The sequence below is a fragment of the Pelodiscus sinensis genome, chromosome 3 (genome assembly GCF_049634645.1).
Source record: "Pelodiscus sinensis isolate JC-2024 chromosome 3, ASM4963464v1, whole genome shotgun sequence".
NCBI lineage: Eukaryota > Metazoa > Chordata > Testudines > Trionychidae > Pelodiscus > Pelodiscus sinensis.
In genome coordinates this window covers 126,933,646-126,959,818 of record NC_134713.1, presented here as the reverse complement: position 1 = coordinate 126,959,818, position 26,173 = coordinate 126,933,646, and the positions used below count along the sequence as shown (strand labels likewise).

The following is a 26,173-nucleotide window of genomic DNA, read 5'->3' as shown; positions in this document are numbered from 1 at the left end:
ACATCTCTGCCTTCTCAACACATCTTGCTGCCACCATTGTCTTTCTTTGTGACATCTTTAGCTCGTCTCTTTTTGCAGTGCCATTCTTACTAGCGACAATATCATCAGGGAAACACAGCTGACTAATTTTTCAGCGGGGCCACAGGTACAGCTTTGCCTCTTATTAAGATTTTTTGCAAGAGAACAGCGGAAGAGGGTTGATGATAGCAAGTAGCCCTCTCTGAGCTATCTCAAACTAGCTGGTTTGCTCACGCACCTACCGTGGCACTTGCATTGGTATAATGCCACCAAAAAAAATCACTAGCCAAACCGGAACGGGTTTCCTGCAGAAACGTGGAAGTGTAAACCAGGCCCGTTTCCCCAGCAAACCTCCCAGAGTGAAACTGCTTCACCGGGCCGCCTAGCCCCGGAATCCCCTTGTTCCCACCAGCGACTCCAGCGTGGGAGAGCGGCCAGGCGCGGGGGAGGAGCAGTGGGCGTGACCTGTGGAAAGTGGGCGGAGCTGGCGTTTGCGTAAGGGGGAGAGCCCCGCCCACAGAATCCCCTGGCTCCAGTCACGCCCAGGGCTTTGTTTCCCATTGGCCGGCGGGGCACACGTGATCTCCCGTTGGGGAAGCCGGCGCCGCGGATTGGCGTCCGGCGCGTCGCCTGGGCGGGGAGGCTGAGGGGCGGGCTCCGCGTTTCCCGGGTGACGGGAGCGGGAGGAGGCGGCGGCGGCGGCTCCGGACCCGGTGGCAGGAGGAGGCCGGATCCGGGTATGGGCGGCCGGCCGCTGTCACAGGGATAAGAGCGGGGCGGCCGGCGCCGCGCGGGGAGAGCGACGGGCCCGGTAAGCGGGGCCGGGGCCCGCGCAGGCCTGAAGTCCCGGCAGAGCCGAGCGGCTGCTGCGTGTCTGTCGGTGCGCGGCGGGGGCTGCCGGTCTGACCGAGCGCGCGAGGGACAGGCGGGGTGTCTGGTCGAGGCTGCTCCCCCGGGGCACCGCGCTCTCAGCCCAGCCTGTGGGGGGGGGGGCACGGCTGTGTTCGCGGTGCCTTGGCTACCGGCTGTAAGGGGGGGGGGGTGTCCCCGAGCCCAGCCTCTCCAGCCCGGGGCCAGTCTTGAACTTGGTGCTACAGGGGCCGCCTCGGAGCTCGGGCCGCCGCGGTTGTTGGGGTGAGTTAGGGGGGCGGCGTCGGGGAGCGATGACACTCGCCTCGGTGAGGATCCGCGCTCAGGCAGCGCGAAAAATACGATACTGTGATGCTGGGGGTGACTGCACAAGGCATCCGCAAAAGTTAGTTGCTAAATACGGAAGACGCTTTATCAACAGGAGGAATATCATTTTCCTGGAAAATGTATAAAGATGTGCTCCCTTTCCGTAGTCTTTCTGGATGACTTTGCTGCTCTGAACCTGGTCAGTTTCATAGTCCTCTCCATCACCCGAACTGTAGAGTGGCACAGAAAACTCTGCTTGCTTACAACCAATAGAGAGGATCCTTAGTGCAGCTTGCACCATAGTTTGTAAGTTTAGTCCTTTTTTCCCCGCTGCAGTTTCCAAGTGAAAGCATGAAAGTTTTTCAGGAGGCTAAAATATTGGACTAATCCAACTTGGTTATTTTCAAGACAACTTGTAATGATTTTTGTTGTTTTAGCTGTGGTTTTTAGATTATTTAAATGGTGTTGTAGAGTTTGGTAACAGCCTAAGTGTGTTTGGGACATGATTTCCTTGATGACATCTAGTGTTCTGAGATATGCACACCCAGTTTCTTGAGATACTTTAGGGCAATAGTGTTATTAAGGATTCTGGTTTTGTTTTGTTAATATGATTTGATTGAAGATTTTTCAATAAAATGAGTTGTTAATCAGATTGGGTAAGTTAACTTCTCACGTACCTTATATTGTACGATCCATAAAGGAAATAAGTTATACTTATCTACTGCCACTTCCTTTGTTACATACTGGACCTTAACTTATATATATTTATGAACACTTCAGTCTCTCTCTTGCCTTGATGGCGCTGATGTATCTTTCTGGTATTCATTATTTTCTGTGCTATTGTGAAGTTTAGCTTCCCCTACTTAATAGCATCATAAGCAGTAACGTGTCATTTCAGGTAGTTGATTTATTTTGTATGTGAACAAGATTCTTATTCTATTTAGGTTTTTATGCTGTATTCATCCTTGTATTATTTGATGCTTTCAGTAGTGCATCAAGCCATGTGACTAACCATCTGTCTCCTGTTTTTTGTTCTTTTATCCACTCCCCAAAGGAAGAAACATGTGTAGTAGAGTGTCTAGTTAAATATACCTGTTGCAATGTGTTCATGTTACAGAACAAACAAGATATTCTTTATGTAATCTATTGATAATATTTTAGCATATGATTATGCTGTGTGCATGTCTTACTTTACAGTCCTGTAGTCATAGTGTTTGCATAGTTATTACAATGAAAATAACAAGTCTCAAATTTATGTTCAAGAACATGGAACACCATAAGTACTCTAAAAGGGAAAATGTGTTATTTTTATCTGTTACAGTTGTATATGAGAAACTTCTGTATAGTTTAGAATTTTTCTAATACTAACTCCCCTCTTTCTTCCCTCCCTCCCCCTTTTTATAAAAACATGGGTGCGAGACCTTTGCATGCCCAACCCAAACACCTCTTGAAGTTTACTTGTAGGGAAATTCTCCGTCAAAAATGTAAAAGTTGTATACAATATTTTACCATTCTATAGAATTCTTCATATTTTATCAAAACACAGTATAATCATACCAGTTTCATTCTGTTAATTTAGCAATTTCAGATATCTATTGGCAACTATATAATAATACAGACAAAATAATTCAGGAAATGTTGTTGTGACAGTATATTCCTTGCTAGTTATATTAATACAGAACTTTGAGTAATTTGTTTAAACTGCAATACAGACATGTATTTTTAGCACCCCTCAAAAGTAATGTAAAGGCTTGGGGCAAAATGAGGGGTAACTGCTTTGGAGGACCCTGGGAGGGTTATTGGGTGTGGATGGAGGAAGTATTTAACTGGGTTGTTTTGGGGTATGTGGGAGGTTTTTGTGGAGGGAGGAAAGAAAGAATTTGGGGAGCCACTCCCACATAGACCCTACCCTCTGCCATTAAAGTAGGTATGTCTGATCCCTGTCTCTATTTCTTCCATCTTTCCCTGTCCAGTGCAGAGTGGCTTAGTTTCTGTAGTCTAGCTCCTCACCAATCTACTCTATCACCTACCCGTTCTCTGTGGGGTCTGCCCCTCCTATTCGAACCATCCAGTATGCCAAATATCAAGGTCTTAACTTTTTGCTCATCATTCATTCTGCAGATATGCCCAAATAGCTATAACGTCCGTTGTATAACCTTCTACAGTAGGTGTTCTTTCGGCTGTATCGTCTTATATAATTCCTCATTGGTGAACTTCTGCATCCATCCTGTTCTCAGGATCTTTCTATAACGACTCCTTTCGAATGCCAATATCCTTCTCTTCGAATCTTTCGTTATCACCCGTGTCTCACATCTGTATAACATGCTGCTAAATACACACGTTTTCAATATGCTCAGCTTCGTTCTTAAGCTAATTGCTTTACTTTTCCAGATCTTATCCATAGCCTTCAAACTCACACTTGCTTTCACTATTCTAGTTGCTATTTCCTTCTTACAGTCTAGATCATACATCATGTTGCTCCCCAAATACGTGAACTTCTCTACGTTCTCTAGTGCAATCTCATCTACACTGATCTTCCTTCTTAGTTCCTTATCTCCAAATACCATTGTCTTTTTTAATCGATATTCATAATCCGTTCATACCGCTTCCCTTCCTCACTTAGCACCTGCACCATTCTCGCTAGCTTCTCTTCATTTTCTTGATGATAACTATATCATCCACGAATCTCAAGTTGTTAATTCTCATCCTGTGCACCGATATCCCTTCTACCTCTTCCTTGATCTTGTCCATCGCTCTCTCTAGGTACGTGAAGACTGGCATGAAACCCCTAGAGGCTTCATGGCAGAGTTTATAACACTGATGATTAATAAAAATATAAAATATCTCTTCAGTGTTCAATAGAAAATCTGTAGTCATCTTGGTACAAACAAATGTTTTCCAGGAGTGCATCTTTAAAAGAGCCATAGGTTTAGTGCTTGAAGTGATAGCATATACACGTGTTCTTGCTTTTCTCTGTTGGGTTTTGTGATGTATCCAAAAATGCAAAGCTTCAATTATGAAGAAATTGGGCAAGACAAACAAGTATGGATAAAGTAGAAATTTTGATTTTCTGTGTTAAGCAAACTTCTGTATACCTAGAAAGTTGATGGACACTATCAGTTCCCACCTTGGCCGTAATAAGATGACTGTTTAAAAGCCTTTCTGAAGGAATAAGTAATGTTAAATCCAAGCTATATCTGTATAATGCAAGAACTGACTAATTTGATTAAAATTCTGTACATTAAACTAGGTTAGTTCAGGTTTGTCTGAAAGAACAGTAAGTATAGAAACCTGAATTGTCTTCCTTTAAATGGCTAGTATGCTTAATAAAATAAGGAAACAGTGGGATATTTGGAAAATCACTTTTAATTACAGTATTGAAAATTGCATATGGTCAGAATCCTGGAAAATCTGAAGGCATTGCTGATTAGTAAATTGTTCAAGACTTAAAGCTTTATTTTTTTTTCTCATAGTGGAAAATCAGAAGTACTGTCAATGAAATCACTGAGTATATCTGCAGTGTGGTTTTAAAAAACTTGAAGCATCAAGTCTCAGAGCTTAGGTTAGCTGGCTTGGGTGCATGGGTGCAGGACTACAACATTTCAGTGTAGACATATGGCTTGGGCAGGTTCCTGGAGTCTGAGCCTGAGCTCTAGCCTAAACCTGAACATATACTGGAATTTTGCAGCCCAAGCTTGAGTCAACTGACTGAGGCCAGCTGCGGCCATGCTGTGGGCCTTTTATCACAGTGCAGATATACACATTGGCATTAAACTAGTAAAAATAGGTCAAAGAGGATCAAGGTTATCATCACACTTCCTCTTGCCACTTAGAAGTTCAGTGAGCACACCAAGGTCTAATGCTAAATGACCTGAAGACACAACTCGGGTATTGTATAACTGACCTCTTCATGATTCAGTATACAACATAAACAGAGTGCATGGTTTTTTTTTAGGGGGGGCCTTATGCATAGCTAACTGTTCAATTGACTGCAGTGGGATCTGAGTGCTTGAGATATGCATAGTCTGGCCTTTGACTTTCATATCCTTTTCTTTCTTGAGAACTGAAGCATTTGATAAGCAATCAGAAATACTCCTCCACACTTAGCAAGCCTTTTGGGTAAAGGAAAATTGACGTCACATTTTTTGGATTAGTGAGATGATGTCCCATGCAATATATTTGTGCAACACCTGAAAAAATTCCTGAGTGAATTATTTCAGGATGTCTTTATAAATCTAAATCACTTTTTAAATGCAAAGTCACTCTCTTAAAGTATGGTGAAACTCTTGCACAGCCATTCATCTTTGAGGATACCATTACAAATACATCCAGTGATCAAACAGTAATATTGATTGGCAAATCAATTGCTGGCAGAACTGTTTAATAATAAAAACCTAATTTTTATACAGCTGGAATAAATCTTTTTCTATGCGTAAAATAAATATGACTGAAGTCTCATTTTAGACAAAAATTAACTATTTCTATTTTTTTTTGTGGTTTATTTAATTTGGCTCCAATTGTTCATGCCAGGATATATTTAGGTGCACACATTTTTAGCTAATATAAAATAGGTTTAAAAACGAGCAGTCCTGTTGAGTCTAAGGCTCATAAGGTGCTTTAGAAACTAACATATAATATCATGAGTTTTCATGGTTAAAACCCAGTTCAGCTGAGTTTTTATTTTATATTAAATTCTACAAGATTGTACATGTGCCAAGAAACTTCATGTTCTTACTCATTGATCAGTCACCTTGGTAGTTAATATAACCACTGCAATAACTTTACCTGTACTATAATATGTGATACCATTTCTGAATGATTCCTCTTCATATTTTCTGAAACTTTCTAATCTGTTTTAGTGTTATCCCAATTTCTCTTCTTCCTATCCCATTGTAGATGAGGCTGCATGTTATAGCAACTTCAGGTCTTGTTTTTGGCAGTCTGCAAATGTCCGAATAACAGGAAAAACAGCAGGACTGCTTCAAGGAACATGGAGCCAATGTTGTCTAGTTTGCTTTTTTGATGGCCTGACTCTCTTGATTCTCTCCCTCCCTCCCTCCCAAAAATAAAGAAAGAGAAGGGGGTACTGCACAAAGATGTGAATGGTTTTCATAGCGTGAATCAAACCAAAGTTTGTTCATGCCACCCCTATAGAAGAGATACGGTTGAGTTTGCCTGCCAATCTGGATGATTTTTTGGCTGGGCAAGGAATTCAGGACTGCTTCAGAATGTCAAAGAATAAATTTGCTTTTTAATATCGTACCTGCTTCTAAAAGAACTACGAACTGCTGTCCAGTCTTTAAGTTACTGTGGACTTTCATAATTAATTCTGGCTTCCGGAACTTTACTTTTCCTCATAGCTAATGACCTCTTCATTAGCTCTGATCATTGATTCTTCCCTCTTATGTAAGCACTTAATAATTCTTCCTTTTTTTGGTTGCCTGCTATTCTGTATTTTTGAGCATCTCAAACAAGATGTCAGTATCTGCTCGCTTGCTCTTTTCTTTTTACTACTGTTCAATTTCTGGAGCAGATTTTACATCCTCCTGTTGTCCTTTGAGGAGAAGAGTGCCTTAAGATACCACACCTGACCCTCTTACTGTCACCACATTTTGCTTGGTATCTGTTCTCTGTGGTAGACACCAACTGTATAATTTTACAAGTTAGAGATAAACTTTGTATGGTTCTTCAGATTGATTTGTTCAGATACAGTTAAAAACATTGTTAGCCTTTACATTATGGACATAGACTTGAGTAGGGATGTAAGCAACTCATTAACTAGTCGCTTCCTCCTCTTTCCCCCCTCCTTGTTGCCTCTATCACAAAGAGGCAGCAAGGGGGGAAAAGGAAGTAGTGCTGGTGGGAGCCAGGTTAAAAGCCAGTTCCCCCAAGCTTCAGCTCTGTGGGAGGGAGCAGGTGCACAGCAGCTTTCTCTTTGAAATGTACAAGAGCCCCAGAAGAAGCTCTTGTGCATTTCAAAGATTGAAACCCATGTGGAGCCCAGGGCCAGCTGAGAGTACCTTCGCTGACCCCAAGCTCCATGCGGGTGCTTCTGCTTTGAAATGTACACGAGTACCCTCTGGGGCTCTTGTATATTTCAAAGAGGGACGTGAAGCATGGAGTCTGGGGCCAGATGGTGCTCTTGTACATTTCAGAGGCAGAACATGCACTAGTACTTATCTGCTAATCGAATAGGCAAATGGAAATCCCGTCTACTATTCCATTAGTTAATTAATCTATATTTAACATCCCTAGTCCTGATATAATCATGATTATAGTATGCTGCTTCTGCTTTTTTAAAATATTTGTTGCAGCACTGCTTAGCTTTTATGATCTCTTAGAATCTTTTTTTTAAATTGATTCTATCTTCCCACAGCTTTCCCAAACTTTCTAGCTCTTGTGGATGGAAAAAAAATCTTCCTGGTCTCAGAGATGACCAGTTTCTGGCTCTCCAGAAGCCCACTGAGTTTTAATAGATACTCGTATCTTCTTTTTTGTAGACGTCAGCTACTATGCTGATTTCATACTGCAGAATAAATTAACAGTAAATTTTAAATCTGTCTGAAGGCATGGCAGAATTAATTGGGATTTGTTTGTATTTTGTCTCCCTGCCCCATGAAATTTAACAAGCTTTTTTACTCTATTCTTTGAGGTAGATTCCAACACAACATATCCTCTTCCCAACCTTAGTTTTGTGCATTTATCATTATTGGCAAGTTTTTTCTCCCATTCTTTGACTAATTAGCATACACTTTACTCCATTTCAAATCTGGACCCATTTGCGACTGAAGCACTATTTCAGCCTTCCTTTTTCTATTTCCGAAACTTTCTCGGACAAAGAGGAACCTGTGGTCTACAGTTTTCTTTTTAAAGTATTTTTTGTTGACAGCCACTCATTATACTGTATTTAGCAAACACTTTGTGACCACACTTGCACACACACCCTCTGTTGAAAAGTTTGTAAGTTGCCTAATTTAGTAGAATTTACGGAATTTGTTTTCTGATCATTTAAAATCCGATCCTCAAAACTTTCATCTGTCCTGAGTGACTTTGTTTTTAATACAAATGGTCTCTCTTCTGTAACTTACTGATGGCAGTTGGGCAGAGAGGTAAGAAACTCAAATCTTGTCCACTTTCTATCACACTAAGCACTTCCTTCTTTTGTGTAATACTAAAATCTTTACATAGATGCATGATTAGCTTCTCAATTTTAGTCCAGCCTGGAGATTAGAGGTAAGAGATGTGTATTCAAATTTTCCTCTCAGATCTAGATACAGTGCTTGCTTTGCTGACTCCATATCTTTTTAACACATATATTAAATGCTTTGGGCACCAAATGCTTTTACTAACTTGAATTTATTTTTGTGGTTTGCTGGCCATACTGGAAATTAAATGTGTTATGTACCCATCTCTAGCTCTTACTACTTTCAGAGATGAGTGTGAATTTATTAATATGTCCGAGCAGTAACTCCCATGGGTGTGTATACAATTATGTTGAGACCTCATTGTTTGCTTTTTTTAATGACACTATGCATTCACCATTTCATTTCTGATTAGCAATCTTCTGTCTTATCTTGTGAGGCTGATTCTACACCTTTTGTGTTTCCTCTTTGGGTGAGAGGTTTTCTCAGCTCTTATCCAGAACTCTTATTCTGTCCCCAAACATGTAATGTACACCTCACCTGTAGAACTTCATGTCACAAGAAGCAAGAGCTTATCAAGCCTCAGAATAATTAGACACTTATATAGGCCATAAAAACATCCATAATTAGAGTAGGCTAAAATATGTAAGGGATATACATTTTCATGCTTCAGTGCATAAGGCAGCCATTAATTGTTTGGTGTTAGAAAGAAACTTGCCCCATAAGTTTGTTATTCATAAATGTCCACTATGAGGATCTTTGCATCTTCCTCTGAAGCAACTGGTACAAGTCTACTATGTGATGGAACACTGAACTGCTTAGAGCATTGAGCTGATTGATTATGGCAGTTCTTAAATTTCTCATTGTAAAGCACTCAGAAATATCTTTACAGAAAAACTATCTTGCATTAAGGGATTTGGGATCATAAGTGCTTAGTTTAGTGCTTTGTGAATTGTGTTTGGAAATGTCTGAAGTGACTGAGGTTATCAGATTTTAGAGAACGAATGATGCAAAGCTATGGATTGCTTAGCCTCTTGTCCAGGGGTGGGCAATAACTTTTTTTTTGGGGGGGGGGGGACACCAAGATTTGGAAAATAGTTGAGAACTGAACCCTTCCATGATATTGATGGAGGAAATGCAGGGTCTGGGATGGAGGTGGGGTGCAGAAGGGAGCTTTGGGGTAAGGCATTGGGGTTCAGGAGGGGGAATGGAGTCTGGGGGAGAGTTTGGGTGAAGGACGTGGTTGTGACCTATGGCAGGTGGCTGGAGTGCAGAGGTTTGGGATATGACCTAGGGTAGGTGGGGAGTATGATTTGGGGCAGGTGATCAGGGTGTCAGATCTGGGAAGGGGCATGGGGGCTAGAGGGGAGCAGAGGGTTTGGGTTTGTTGATTGCGGGGGAGAGGGTTGGGGAAGGGAGGAGTTGGGGTGCCAGAAGCAGGCTCTGGCCAGGGGACTTAGCAGCCAAACCAGCTTGCCTGTCTGCTGAGCTAAAGGCTTGCAGAACTTAAAACATTTGCCTGCTTGCCCAGCCATGTGCTTCAGTGAATAACTGAATTGAGGAGCGGGGGCATGGTTTTTCTTGGAGGCCTGTTATTCAAACAGGCAACTCCCATTGGACAGTTTCTGGCCAGTGGGATTGTGCTGGGGGCAGGGGCAGCTTCTGAAGCTTACCTCCTCACCTCCAGTTTTGAAACAGAAACAGGGCTCAGCAGCAGTTTCTGAGCAGTGTGTGGGGTTATGGGGCAAGCAGGAGGAGCCTGCCTGGAGTTCCTTGGGCTGGATCTGGTGGCTTGTCAGGTCGGATGTGGTCCATGGGCCATATTTTGCCCAGGCCTGCTCTTGTCAAAGAAATCTGCAAGTTGTCCTAAGTACAGGAGAATATTCGAAATCTGTGCCTGTGGGAAATTTCATTTAATAGCTAGTGCCATATCTTGGGCTAGGTGTATAGTTTTAACATGCCCTGTTTCCACTGGCAAATACAGGTAAGTTTTTTCTCTCCTTGCCCCCCCACCCCCCCAACCTACCAAACTTCGTCTTCCCCTCTTCCTCCTACACTTATAGTTTTGCAGAACAAAGATTCAGTAATTGGTGTTTAACTGGGGTCAACAGGGAAGATTGTGGTATAGTTGTGAGAGAGTTTTTCTCATTTAAGTCCTAGCCTAACAATATTCCAAAAGAGGTAAATTTAGGTCCTAATACAGGCTGGTAGAATACCAAACCACTGCCACAAAAAAAATCTGTCCACTAGCAGAATACTACTACACATGAAACAGTTCAGCAAAATGACTTGATTAAACAAGTGGGAATAATAGTAGCAGGATAAAACATGCATGTCTCAAAGTTAAATTATGAAACGTTGTACAAGGAACAAACCTCTGACTTTTCTCACAAATGCTGTAATACTAAAGAACAAATCAATGACATGCATAATTTATTTTCAAATGGGGCAGGAAATTGTTTAAATGAAGTTGCAACAATGTTAATGATACACAGTCAGAAGCATGTTTTGCATTGCACTGGAGATTGCAATTCTTTATGGTACACTAGAATGCAGCATAGCAACTAGGGCTATCAATCAGTTAAAAATGAATTGCAGTTCTAAATGCATAGTTGAACAATAGAATACCAATTGAAATGTATTAAAATAATTTGGATTCTTTTCTACATCTTCAAATATAATTTTAATTACAACCACAGTATACTAAGTGTACCATGCTTACTTCACTTACAAATATTAGCACCGTAAAAATAAGATACAGTATTTTTTCAATTCACCTCCTACAAATACGTTAGTACAATTGCTTATTGTGAAAGTGAAACAAGTGTAAATGTTTTTGTTACATAACTGCACTCGCAAATAAAACAATGTAAAACTGTAGAGACGCGTTTCTCAAACTGTGGGTCCCAACCCCTGGAGGTCGCGAGCAACTTAGAGGGGGATCACGGTATCTCAAAGTTTGAGAACCCCTGCTTTAGAGCGCATAAACCCGCTTAGATCCTACTTCTAGTTCAGCTAATTGTTGTTTTTTAAGTTTTTCCACTTAGACTAACACGGTTACCCCTCTGAAGCTTTTGTTTCTTTAGTGTTACCTGAAAGTGAGAACAGACATTTACATGACACTTTCATAGCTCATATTGCTAGGTATTTACATTACCTATATCTTATTAGAAGTTCAGCAAACACAGACAAGTATGATTGGTATCTACTTCCAGGGGCAGACTGGTAATCAAAATAGGCCCGGGAAATGGGTTGAGAACACAAGGGGGCTGGGTTCCTGGGCAGGGGTGTGTGTGGGGGGGGCGGATTTCAGGGCCCTGAAAGTAGGGGGAGGAGGGATTGTTTAGAGAGCCAGACAGGAGATGGCGATCCAGGGGCTGGGGATGCGGAGAGGAGATGGGGGCCAGGAGGTGGAGTGTGGGGTTGCTGGGCGGCAGAGGCCAAGCTGGGGGAGGAGAAGAGAGGGTGGAGGTGGGAGGGAGGGTTGTGTGGAAATTCCCGGTATCCCACCGGGCCGGTCCGCCCCTGTCTACTTGTGATTCCCTAGCAAAACAGGCCTATCTTCAAGGGCTCTAGTATATTTAATATGAATTTGCTAACTGTCTGCAAGGAATCGTCTTATTTGTTTCAGTATTATCCTAATATGTCATTTAAAGTTTGCTTTTTAGGTTGTTTTACCCCTCTCTGGCTCAGCATCACAAATTCTAACTAGGAAACTTGTACTCTGGAATAGTTTATTGTAAGCTACCTGGGGTTGTGAGGCACCTCACTTCTACTTGCCCTTCAATAAAACAGTCTTCTCAATACCTGCTGTGGATCAGCTCCTTGAAAACAATTCCTTCTTTGTACATAATTGCTACCTTTCTGGCCTTCACAGATCTTACTTTCTCTTTACAGGTAGTGAGTGATAGCTACACATACTAACCCTGAATTCTTGGAGCATTTCCTTCATGTCCAACCTCTTGTCCACTGAATGCTGCCAAAGTATCATTACACGTCAGCCTGTACGATTCCGTTCAGAACCAGCAGACCAACAGAACACTTACATTTATTTGTAGTGAAACCAAGAATACATTTATTATCAAAGAATAGCAATGAAAAGTCATAATATGCTTCCAGAGACTAAACGTAGCAGGTTACGTTCTCCTTAAAGTCCTTTGCAGTGTTTTCCACCAAACCTGGTTGAGATCCCCTTTTTATGAAGCAAAAATTCTGTTCTTTTGTTTTCTCAGTGAAGGTTCCACCATGTCGTCTTCGCCTTTTCAATGTAGAGCAAACCTTTGATGCATACCAGGAGAGACTCTCCTTCCTCACCCCCCACCCCTTGCTTTTTTTTTTGCTTGTTCAGCTCTTTTTAAAAAAACTTTGTTGATAAGGTATCCATTGTAATGTTTCTCTTAGTTTGTTTCGTGAATGCTTGTATGACGTATGTAAACAGTATCCTATTTTACTGTGTAGTGAATGATAATGCATAGAGCACCTTAATGACTTACTCAAGGTCATGCAACAATGTAGTGTCAAAACTGGGATTTGAATCTGCTTTTCCTTACTTAATTGGATAAAACACTGAATGATACAAAAATTTGAATACTTGGTCATTCTAGGAATCAGGCAAGCATTCAGACTAATTTTAAATGATGATTTAAAAGCTGTTATATTCCAGGAGCTTCAATTCATATAACTGTAGGGCTGGACGGGACCTTGAGAGGTAAGCAAGTCCAGGCTCCAGGATTGAGGCAGGACCAATTAAACCTAGGCCATCCCTGAGAGAACTTTGTCAAACTTGTTCTTAAAAACTAGCTATGTGATTTCCACAGTCTGCTTTGGAAACACAGACCCAAGAACTTCTTAATGAGAACTGACACACGGGTGCAGAGGGGTTACAGGAATCTTCTGATTCTGATATGTATATTCTGGTTCATCAAAGAATGTCGTGTGAGGTATCAAATGAGGAATGGTGTGTCATAGATCCACAATATAATTGTGAAATGATGTACAAGTAGCATTTAAGAAATAATGAATATATTATGAAAATATATGCTTTTTGTATTAAGGGGCTAGTCATGAAAAAAGGTGAAAAACGTGTGTCAAACATTTTTTGTCTGACAGTTTAAATGTAAACTGAGTATTATATTTTTCGCTAGTACCTGAGAAACCACTGTATTTACAATACTTGGAATGGAAATTAACTGCAGTAGCTCACATACTATGAGGTAAGTTGAGTACTGATAAATGTCAGCCTTTAAAGGTGACTCATAAGAATATCCCAAAGTTAATGGAAATGTATGGAATTTAATGTACAATCTTAAGGAGCACCCTGCTTGTAGTGCCTAGTTATTGTGATTCATGGCATGGTTCTTTGCAGTGCATAAAGTCATGAGACCATGTAAACCATGTCAGTCCTAATCAGAAAGGATGCTCTGTTTTAAGGCTATTAAAGCATAGTTGGCTTTAAAATTGAGGCTCTTGCTGTCGTATGAAAGACCAGTCTTTGTTTAGTATTTTTAAAGACAAACTTCGTAGCCTTGTTAATTATTGCTACATTTCAAAGTATGTAATTGCACCACTGATATGAAGAAGACAATTACTGTCAACCAGGTTACTTAAATATCATTGGCTAATGGGATGCCAGCATGTAGATGAGTACATGATTAACTATTAAGCCTAGGCTTATTGCTTAATCTTGTCGACTACTGAGGCAGAAAAGCGGGGGTGGGTGGAGGAGGGAGAAGTGGGAGCCAGGTGCCTGTGAAGAGCTGGCTTTAAGCGGGTTCTCCACAAGCACTGGATTTGCCTGCCCCTTCCCTGTACACTGCTGCCTCTCTATCTGATAGAGAAGGTAGCAGCAAGGACGGTGAGGGAGGCACGTTGGAGCCAGTATGTTCAGGGAGCCGGCTTTCAAGCCAGCTCCCTGCACTTACCGGGTCCTGCAGACCCGCCTGCCCATCCCCATTGCTGCCTTCTATAGAGATGTGGCGAGGGGAGCAGGCAGGAGCCAGTACTGGGGGAAACCGGCTTTTAAACTGGTTCCCCCCACCACCAGCTTCCCGGTGCTGCCCCTCCCTCATCCCTCCTGTGCTGCTGTCTATCAGAGCCAGCAGCGGTGGGGGGAAGCTGCTGCAAAGCAGCTTCTGTTTGGTGGAACAAGCTCCCCACAGACAGAGGCTGCTTCACGACAGCCACCCCTGAGAGAGGCAGCACTTAGGTGGCAGGGGGCTCCCCAGGAGTGTGACAGGAGCACACTGGTTGCTTACCCCACCCCCGGGGACTATCGAATAGTCGTGTAACAACTATGATTTCATGTGGTTACATTACTATTCAGCTACATGATTTCTAACATCCCTATTCGCTAATGCATGTGGAATGGCAGAATGAGATATCAAGCAAGTTAGTCTTCTGCTGATTCTCTTGAATTGGAGAGAATTGGTTCTTTTGGAAGGTTTGCTCCTGTTTGGACTGAAGATACTGCCGGGACATACTTGACTGGGAAGGCTGAACGATTCTCTCATTTTGAAAATAGCTTCTTTCTTTAACAAGCTCAACAATGTAATTACATTTTAGTGGGCAGATTTTAAAAAAACAAAGTTATTTTCTGAAACTTTCAATATAGTTTAAAGAAACTGGGAAAAAATAATCATACTTAATTTTCGTCTTCAACAAAATTGTCTTGCTTTGATAGAAAAGCCATTTTAATTGTTTTTTTATCTGAACCAATATTTTTTTTCTTTGTCTCTAGCTTTGACTCTCAAGTGCTGAGAAATAGCAAATAGAGGAAAGATATTGCTGAATTTGAAAAAGCTGTGCTGCACCTATGGGTGATCATTGTAGTCCTGGCTTTGCTGAATGGAAAATGTTTTCAGACTGAGGCTTTGATTCTCCTAATTTCTTGTTCTTGTCCTTCACCAGATTGGCATTTGCACAAAGTTTTTAATATGCCTTGACACACATGTACAGATAAGTGATAGAAATGTAGCCGTGTTAGTCTGGTGTAGCTGAAACAAAATACAGGACTATGTAGCACTTAAAAGATTAACAAGATGGTTTATTAGATGATGAGCTTTCGTGGGCCAGACCCACTAAGTAAAAGTTCACTTAACATGTCAGAAGATGATCAGATTTATTTTTATTAAACACAGTAATTCGAGTATGCTTGTATCACATATGAGTCAAAATTACACTTGGGAATATTTCTCCTTTTGAAGTGACAGAAGTATACCTATGTCCTGCATTGTGATTCTATTCCTCTGTCTATTGAAATGATGGAGCCAGTATTTATAATTCAAATCCAAAAATAAAATACAATCAGTAAAATTGCTATGGCAACACCTACTCTGAAAAGATGACAAAAATACTCTACTAAACAGAAATAATAGGTACAAGTGATGAGACTGAGAAATTTTTTTTAAAGTGAATAATTGAGTGCAGTGTAAAGAAACTAGTGTTTATCCGCTAATGAGTCATCTTTGCTTACATTTTATTCCTGAGTAAAGCCGCTAATGCGACAGTGGTGATTAAACACTTGAAGTTGAGGCTAAGTAATTATAACAGTACTGTACTGCATCATCACGTAACTGATAATATTATGAAAATACTAACCCTGATGTTTGTTGAAACTGGCAGATTTCCTGAACTCCAATTTTACTCATGGAATATGTGAAACATAGCTGTTTTTCTGTTGGTATGAAATGGGTTGCTCTGCATCTGTCTCTCTTTTATTAATAATATATACAAATATTTTTTAAAAGGTTTTATTTGCTGTTGAGTGCTGTGGGAGGTTTTATGAAGGATACTCTAGAAAGGTTTTTCATAACATTTTTGGTGGCCTGAGAGTGGCCACCAACTCTTGCTAGTGGCTGCTTTGACAATTTTTCCTTTACAAAACCCACATCCGTATCATAATTTATGTAGTCTTTTTTGCACACATCATAATAATATTGTATATGTGTCTCTATTCTTTACTGGACCTAAACAAAATAGAAAAACAAAGAAGGTGCTTTGCATGTTCTTGTAGACTTGCTAAGTCTACTTTTGTGAAAAGTGATATTTGTGTATTTGTTAATCATTTTTCACAGCTAGCAGGGAGGCAGTGAAAAGTGATATTTTCAAACCTACTAATATCACTTTTTGCAAGGCAAAGTACAGATTATGCCTTGGATGGGAAGGTGTAGGGAGGCAGTGGGGCCATGTATGATGATGTGGATGGGTGACGGGCCAGAGGTGACATTGGGGACGAGTGATGGTAGTGGGCAGGTGAACCTGAAGCCCAGCAGCTGGGAAATAGACCCTCGCTCTGTGCAGCTCAGCTCAGAGCACGAAGACCCATGGTCAGAGCCCAGGGCCAGAGCCTGCCCTAATACTACCCCAGGAGGGATCCCAGGACCCTGAGCCACCAGGAAGGTGGGAAACTTGCACTAGCTGTCTGCTCCTCCAATATTTATGGCTTTCCTTATGGTCCCAAGGAAGGGTCCACTGCTTTGTCTGATCCTCTCCCTGCGAGTCACTTCCAGGAGGCTCTGGCTCTAGGAAAAGCCCCTGGTAACCACATTTGAAAAATGCTGCTCTAGAAACCTGTTATGCTTTTTCAAGTAAAAGTATTTGATATTTTTACTAAAATTTGCCAAAAATCAAATATGGACAGGACAAGACATGACGGCTATTGAACATGTTCTTGTAAGAAGTTGTCATTACTGCCTGTTTCCCCCCCTCTCTCCTTTCTAGATTGTCCTTTAAGCTGGTTGTTGATGTTGGCTCTCCCCTTCCAGAGGCTGGTTATTGTCTGTCAGATGCAATGAGACTTTTGTACAGTCTCCTAGATCAGGGGTGGATGTTGTGTAAAGCTTCTGCCCAATTCAGTATAATGTAAATGTAAGTTTCACTATAATATGATGAATTAGTCTTTCTATTGAAATAGATTTATATTTTTTGTGTGGACAATTATATCCCTTTCCTATGTGTGAAATGATTGTGTAGCTCCTGGAGAGGCGGAGTGCATGTGTTTGCAATGTGAGTGTTTAGAGAAGAAGTGTCAAGGTATCATAAATTGAGGCCCAAAACAAAGCAGATCAATGCAGGACATTATGGATAGCCTTGTACTGCTAAGAGCAAGCACCCTTTTACAAGCAAGACAGCCTTGAAGTAACACTGGCCAGGAGGCACCTACAAACTGATGTCAATTGTCAAAGAAGAATGACTTCCAGATTAAGCTGATGTTAAAATGTTAAGAACTGATCCAACAAAACGAATAGACTTGAAGGAGTCTTGCATGATTCTCTAGGTCTCGTCTTGTCAAGATTGAAGCATCGGTCCAGACCAAGAGAAACCCCCCACTTCCCCACCTCACATTTAACTTGCCTGGCCAGCAACTTAATGTGAGCAACAGTGTGATAACTTTAAGCAAAAGCAAGATGGGGTTAGTTGGTTTGTATATGAATGTACGGATGTATGTGTGTGTGAGATCAGGTTCGATCCCTTTTCCATTTAATTCAACAGTGGCATTTAATAAAAGCATATATGTGTAACCCTGGGTTTGTCTTCAGTGAAAATAAGGTAACGGGGGGAACCTTCTTTGGGTTGGGCCACTGACGTACAGAAAAATCAGTTGGGCCCAGGTTTTTTGTGCTCCAGCCCCACAGGGGGAACAGTGAGGTGGCTAGAACACCGGCACAGGCTCCCCAATGCTGAAGGGGAGCCCTGAGCCTCAGGGGCCAAATCCATGCAAGCCTTTGGTTCCCTATACTTGTCCAGATAATGCTTCCACTTTGATACAACTGTATTTAATTTTTAATGAAAACTGTATAGTTACAGGAATAAGATGTTCTTAATTAATTCTTAGCTCTGTTTTATAGGTAGTACTTCAGCAGTTTCTCATTCTGACCATTAAACCTGAGCAAATAACTTCATGAGCAGCACTGCTTGTTGATATTACCTTTTTGGATGTTTATTTGCTGTTGATTACTAAAGCAGTTCCGTTAAGTTGAAAGCGATGCTGACACATCTATTTTACAAGTACAGTACAGTAGTTAATTTCTTGTTCCTCTGATAACGTTGATACCAACTTCAATGAATGCTGTAAAATTAACCATTTATGAGGACACAGCCATTTTTATAATAGTTTCATTGAAATACTTCAGATACCATGAAGATTTTTGCAGAAGTGTTTTATTGTAACAACATTCATGTGACAGCACAAACCTTACTGGTAGAAACTGTTTGTCCAGTGCTTCAGAGAAGAAGAGTTTTTGTTAACACCATGGTAGAGGATGTGGCTATAGTGGTAGTGTAACAACATCCAGAGGTCCCCACTCAGGCCTTGTCTACACTTATCTGCCTATCAATCTACTTTGCAGACAGTGTAGCTGAAGTTAACAAACTCACCACAGCGTCTTGCGTGTGGTAAGGAGGGTAGGGGCTGCTCTGTTGATGCCAGTTATTCGTCTTGATTTGATGGAGTACTAGCATCAACAGGGACACGGAGATTGATTTATCACATCTACAGCAGAGACAATAAATTGATGGTCTGTAGATCAATCACTGCGGTATAAATCCACTGCCTAGTGTAGACAAGGCCTCAGATTGTGATCCTGTTGTTCTTGGCCCTGTGCAGATGCCTAAGATATAAAGTTGCTACTAAGTGCTCACGTTCTAAATAGATGAGAAGGGATATAGCTTTATATTTGAAGCAAAAAGAGTAAGTAACTCTCCCAATGTCACACAGTAAGTCTGTATCAGAGCAATGATTTGTGCAGACTGAGTTCTAGTGCAATGAATTAACCATGAGATTATCCTTCTCTCTAACAAGCCACTAAAGGAACTTTTTGGGTGTTGGTACTAGCATGGTGCAAAAGCTATCTGAAATTTTTTAAACAGTAAATGTGATTAATTCTAATTGTTATAGGCAGGTTTTGACGACGAAGTAAACATCACTGTTCTAGACTTTCCTTTTTGGGTAATAATTCTGTCTCAAGTTTTACCTTGATATTTTCAGGCTTTTAACAAATGCCTATGAAAATGCTTATTTTTATGCCATACAGAATTGGCCAAAAAAGGGCCCTTGCATAGTCAAGTAGTCAGAAAATAGGTTTGTGGCGCAGTACTAAAACATACATAGGAGGATTATTTTGGATTTAGGGGGAAAATATAATATTTGGTGTTGGGAAAATATGGATTCATGCATCTGAAAGTTTATCTAAGGCTGTAGTTCTCAACTGGTGGTCCATGGTGACTTTTTCGGTGGTCCACAGGAACATTGTCCACAGTCACATGGCGTGAGCAGGCGCCTTCATTAGGCTGTTTTTTTACACCGTGTTCACAAGCACGTGGTGCGTCATCCATAGCGTCACCTGGGACGCAACTGTGTTGTGTTGCCAGTAACTTCCGTCTGAGGCTCTAAGCGTCATTGTAGCTGCTGCCATCGTACTGAGTGGCTGCTGTGTCGTTCATCCTGTGCTACATGTGCTGGAGGTGGTCCATGAACATTTTTTGATTGGCCTGGTGGTCTGTGGACTGAAATGAGTTGAGAACCACTGCTCTAAGGGAACTCCAGGAAAAAACAGCATCTTAGTGTCTAGGCAGAAAATTGACATTAGTACCACCTCAAATCAGTGAGTTTATTGTGGCTCTTTCAGTTACAGATTTTGAAAACCCTTCTGAAGAATGAAGTATGACAGTTCATGGCCTGTGTCTGGTTCTGAAGCATTAACTCTAACCATGTATGTCTCAGGTTATCAGGCATTACGGCTGAATGCATGTACATGATTCAGCATATGAGACTGTGCCTTTGTCCTATGCAAACATGGCTGAAGTTGGTCTATCATCTGAGTTGTCATTTGTTGGACAGACTGGTCTGATTGCTTCCCACAATCCTAGACTTCTTACAGTGGTAGTGCCAGAGCTTTCCATTTGCTTGGTCCTCACAAACCAGAACTATAGTCATTGATGTGATCATGAAAGACTCAGCTGATGTCATAAAGAGCTTGAAGTTCCAGGTTGTTGATATGCAGGGAAGCTTCTTCATTTGAACATGAATCCTGAAAGTCAACAGGTGCAAAGAAGCACTTGGATTGGACAGAGACATCCCTTAGGAGAGGGTCTATAAATAGACATTCTCTGTCCTAGTACAGAGAAGAGAATGGAAGGTAAGATCTGATGAGCAACTGTCAAATGAAAAAGAATCCCATTCAATCACATCAGGTAACCACAGATAGCTAAATAGCGACAAGACTTTAGAGTGCTTGTATACGAATGCTAGAAGTCTAAATGAGATGGATGAACTGGAGTGTTTTGTTTCGAATAGGCTATTGATACAATAGGCATCACAGAAATTTAGTGGAATGAGGATAATCTATGGGACACAGTACTACAGAAGGACAGAACAGGTCGAGCTGGTGGGGGAGTGGCACTATATTTATAAATGATCTGGAAAAGGGTAAATATTGAGGTGGTAAAATTTGCAGATAATACTAAACTACTCAAGATAGTTAAGACCAAAGCAGACTGAGAAGAGCTTCAAAAGGATCTCACAAAACTAGAAGACAGGGCAACAAAATGGCAAATGAACTTTAATGTTGATAAATGCAAAGTAATGCATATTGGAGAACACAGTCTCCACTAATTATTCAAAATTAGCTATTACAACTCTGGAGAGATCTTGGAGTCATTGTGGATAGTTCTCCGAAAACATCCACCAAATGTGCAACAGCAGTCAAAAAAGCAAACAGCGATAGGAATAATTAAAAAGTGATAAAGAATAAGACAGAATATTTTATTGCCGTTGTATAAATCCATGGTATGCCCACATCTTGACTGTGAACAGATCTGATCGCCTCATCCCAAAAGAGAGATCTTCGCATTGGGAAAAATTCAGAAAAGGGTAGTGGAAATTATTAGGAGTTTGGAACTACTGCCATATGAAGAGAGATTAAAAAGAGGAGACTAAGCAGGGATATGATAGAGGTCTATAAAATCAGGATTGGTGTGGAGAAAGGGAATAAGGAAAAGTTGTTTACTTGTTGCCATAATATAAGAACTAGGGGGTTACCAAATGAAATTAGAAACTAAGCCACTCTGCACTGAACAGGGAAAGATGGAAGGAAATAGTGAGGGAGGCATCGGACACCAACGGACATTGATCCCGTGGTGGTGGATGATGAGATTTGAAACAAACAAAAGGAATTTTTTCTTCACTCAGCACAAAGTCAGTCTGGGGAATTTCTTGCCAGATGATTTTGTGAAGACTAGGACTTTAATAGGGTTCAAAAAAAGAACCAGATAAATTCATGGAGGATAGGTCCGTCAATGGCTATTAGCCAGGATGGGTAGGAATGGTATCCCTAGACTCTGTTAGAAGCTCAGAATAGGCAACTTCCCTGGGGCGGGATTACTTGATTACCTGTTCTGTTCATTTCCTCTGGCGGCACCTAGCATTGGCCAGTGGAGACTGAGCTAGATGGACCTTTGGTCTGACCCAGTATGGCCATTCTTATGATGCCTCTTCAACAGGCAGGGGAGCACTTCCAGGGACATGGAAAATTGAGGACTTGTGGTTAAAACAGAAAGTTTCCCTGCATATCAACATCCTGGAACTTCAAGCTCTTTATGCCATCAGCTGAGCCTTTCATGGTCACATCAGGCACTCGGCAATTCACATGTTGAATAGCAGCACCACTGTTTGTGCAAGCAGGTAGGTGCTTGCTCCAACCATCTTTGTCAGGAGGTGAGGAAACTTTGGCTGTTCTGTATCAAGGATAACATTATTCCTACAGCCCTTACTTACCTTAGGCTCAGAAACAAATAAATTGATGGTCTGTAGATCAATCACTGCAGTATAAATCCACTGCCTAGTGTAGACAAGGCCTCAGTTTGTGATCCTGTTGTTCTTGGCTGATTGATCACTTTGGCAGGAGATTTTCTCAGAATCCTGAGTGGTATCTGAAGACTGTATTTGTAGAATGGGGCCTTCCAACTAGGGATGTGAACGAATAGTTGACTAGTCAATTAACTGGCAAGACTAGGCTTATCAATTAATCTAGTCAACTACTTGTATGCCCTCCCTTGCTGTCTCTGTATCCAAGGCAGCGGGGGTGAAGGAAGGGGAAAGAGAAGCAGGAGCCAGTGTTGGGGTGGAGCCATCTTAAAAGCTGGTTTCCCCCTAACACTGGCTCCACAGTGCCGCCTGCTCCCCCCCCGACCCACCCCTGCACACACACTACCCCTATTGGAGGCAACAGCACAGGAATGGGGGCAGGGGAGGCTGCACGAAGCCCTGACCACCATGGATAGAAACTGCTTCAGGGCAGCTTCCCTCACCTTCTGCCCCTCCACAGCCTCTGCCACCCCGTGCTGTTGCCGCTTTGAAATGCTCTCTTCTCTCCCTTCCCCCACCTTATTTACTGTCTTTTTCTGATAGATGCAGCAAGGCAGGGGACGCGACTACAGTAATTCCTCATTTAACACTATAGATGGGTTTCTGAAAATGTTCGTGCTAAGCGAAAATGTGCTATGCAGGGTCAATTTTTCCCATTTAAAAAAAAATGGAAAAGGTGGGGGTTGTGTTCCAGGTGGTGGTGGAAAAATCAAGTTTTTTGTTGGTGTTCGGTTGTCAACATCAACATTAGATATCTAGCAACACAAGTCGCTGTGGTTTGTTAAAACACAAAGATAAACAAGTGAGTGAGTGGAGGGGCGCTGTGACCACGTGTATTCATCCGCTCATGTGTATTACCACTGTTTTCACCAACTTATATTGCCGCACGAAGTAGTCTGCCACTTGATCATTTTTGTGTTATTTCGGGGACGGTCGTGTTATTTGAAAAAGTTCCCCCCCAAAAAATCGTTTTATTGCGAAAATGTGTTAAGTGGGCACATGTTAAATGGGTAATTACTGTAGTTGAGTAGTGTCGACTATTGGATAAGCCTTTTGCTTGTTGGATAGTCAACTAGTCGTTCGCATCCCTAATGTTGTTAGCATTCCTCAATGATGTTTTGATACTGGATGTTTGCAGGGCTGCTTCTAGACCTACTATTTCTTAATCATGTTTGTTTGCTTGCTTGTCACTTCAGAATAACAGGAAGTGTCAGTCTGTGGCGTGAGCGGTATCAATCCTACAGTCAGCAAGAAGAAGAGAAGGAGCCTAACTATAAATGCCCAGGGTGGGGCATGTGATCATCTCACACTCACTGCTGGAAGTAGAGTTATGTGGCAGCTGGGGAAGCAAAGCAACAGGGCCTCCTTGCTCTGCTTCCCCTGCTGCTGCCAGTGAGTATTGTGGGCAACCTCTACTGCTGGCACTGGCCACACTAGTCCCCTAGGCCACCACAGTTGGCGGAGTGGGAAAGTGGGGCCTGAGCAGAGGTGCTCCCCTGGTTTCTCCCTGACCAGTTGCTTCTGAGAAATCCTCATGCTGCTTAGCCCTATAGGACCTAGAGAGTTCCTTATTATAGTTTCTGTTGCCTTTTTAAATCTAACACTGTATCTCATGTGTATATTTCCTGTTTTTAAGATCCTATGCTGCTGTAAGATCACTTGTGTAGCTATGTTATTCAGTGGGAGGAGCTCTCCCATCAACATGAGCTAATTTTATTAAGTGACAGCATCACTTCTTCAGAGAAAAAATGTCAACAATTTGCCTCAAAATATTTGCATTAGAGTAGTTTTAATGTTGGCTTGTCTCATATGCATAACCCTTATTGTTACCAGAATCATAAAGCTTAAGACTGAGACAGTCGTCTGTCTTACACTCAGACTTGAAGGATTGTTTGCTCATTTTTATGAGTTCATGAAACACTACATTTAATCTTTAACTCCGAAATTAGAAAATAGCATATTCTATATATTTTAAAGACTTTGTTACTTACAAATATTTCTCGTCTTACAGGTAAAACTTCCATATTCCCAGAATTGATCTCTTTTTCTCTTCTAAAAAGAAGAGGGATGTGTTAAAAGCTGTGTTTAAAAAAAAAAAAAAAAAAAGCTGGTAAGTTGCAATTAGCGTTTGTTATACACCATGAATATTTATTTCTACAGAGTCATAGATGTTCATAGCATTTTTATTGGCAGCATTTAGATGAGCCATAATTGGTAACCGCTAAAATAAAATACACTGTTAGAGTGGTGATGCCTCTAAATTTAGGAAAAACTTTTCTCACCTCCCTCATTCAAATGGGAAAGAATGAAAACTAAAAATAAGAGTTCATTTCTGAGTTTCTTGTCTCTGTTTTCATCTGTTTGAGTTTTTCTCTCTCCCCTTCTTTGAATATCTTGACATTTCACTTCGTTTTCCTCTTGGAGACCTCTTGTCATGCTTAGCCCTTTGTGGTCACAAACATCCTTTTTCTTCCTCTCTCCCACTGTGCAGGGCTGAAGGCTCAGCCTTTGTAGTACTCCTAGCTCCTGCCTGTGCCAGAAATTGCAATGATTGATCCTGAACACCAAACTTTTTTTCATATTCTGTGAACCACCCTGCCAGCCCTTCATTCTGAATGCATTTTGGCAAGGGTTACTCCTTCATGACCAAATACTTCGTATTAGGATGTACAAAAGACACCTATGCTCTGAGTGTATAGTTTTATTGTTATGATGAAAAGGAGCTCATGCAAAATATAAATTTCAGTGGAAGTAGTGATTACAGCATTTACATGATGAGGTTTTGTGTATTGGATAAGTTCTTAAAACCAAAATTATTGTAGGCTTACGTTAAAATTATTTTAAAATGCATATTTGGCATGATGATTACATAGGATTTTCCTCCATTTCAGCAAAATTAATACAACTATTTCAAAGAACAGAGTAACAGAGTTAAGCACCCTAGAGATCCTTACTCCCATTTGTTGGTGTGAAGGGAGTCAACTGGGTCTGTTCTTTGACGGATCTGGCATCTTAACTCTATGTTTAAATTTATTTAGGCTCTTGTATCTAGTCTTCTAGTGGTAGCTAAAAGAGTCAAACTGCATATATGCTCTTAGCTTTTTGTGTATTCCAGTGAACCCCATATTTCTCTAGTCACCACCACTGTTTCATGCCACTTCCACTATTTCTTTCTCAGTAGCATAGATAATTTTTTATCTTTCTATAATTTGTCGTGTGCTTCCATTTTCCCTTCCTGTTAATTGCAAATTGCCAGTGTGTGTTACTAGCCAAAAGCAATATTACCATAATATTACTTGAAAGGGAAAGCAAAATTAAATGAATTCCACTGGAGTAGTTGACAGGGGAGTAGATAGAAGAAACATTTGTAGGGCTTATTTTTTGTATTTCCATTTTTTTGAAATCCTGTGCATTTGTTTTAAAATAAAATTCAAATGTTTGGGCACTTGGAGACGATTCACATTTTGAGAATATTATTATTAGTGAATATTTATTTCAGTAATGTGTTTAATTAAAAGGACAACTGACAGCATTGCTACATCCAAAATGAAATATTCAATTGAATTAAAAATTGAGTTTTTAGTTTATATCTCAGTTTTGATCTTACTTAGGATTTTTAAAAGTATCTTGATTATTTTGAAAGTAGTCTGCTTAATCCTGGGAAAGATACTGGAATCCTGTTCTATATAAACTCTTTCATCCTACTAGTTGGGATTGTCAAAGTCCCAGGAGGAAGCTAGATGCCCAAATCCCACTGAAATTCAATAGGATTTGAGCACTTAGCTCTTAGTAGGTCTTGAAAAAAATCCAGCCTATATGTACATATGCATACACCCTTTATAGACTGCGGGAAAATACATTTAGTTTGAATTCAGTGTTTACTTACTCATTTTCTTAGTTTTAGCTGCTTTTAAATATGCAGCCTGAGCTTTACAGCTCACTTTTGATTGTTATACGACTGAAATTAAGCCATATG

General features: G+C 41.0%; 1 protein-coding gene across 7 annotated transcripts in view; it reads left to right on the top strand.

The window, feature by feature from the left end:
• Window positions 1-638: 638 nt before the first annotated feature.
• LYST (lysosomal trafficking regulator) overlaps window positions 639-26,173 on the top strand; it is a 153,754-nt gene continuing 128,219 nt past the window's right edge. For 3 of the 7 annotated variants that reach the window (XM_075924800.1, XM_075924801.1, XM_075924797.1), the window contains exons 1-2: window positions 675-829; window positions 24,209-24,307. The gene's annotated coding sequence lies outside the window, so the exon portion shown is untranslated. Of the gene's footprint in view, window positions 830-16,032; window positions 22,015-24,208; window positions 24,308-26,173 lie in introns of those variants that run through there. The other 4 variants (XM_075924799.1, XM_006122067.4, XM_075924798.1 and 1 more) reach the window with 4 other exon arrangements.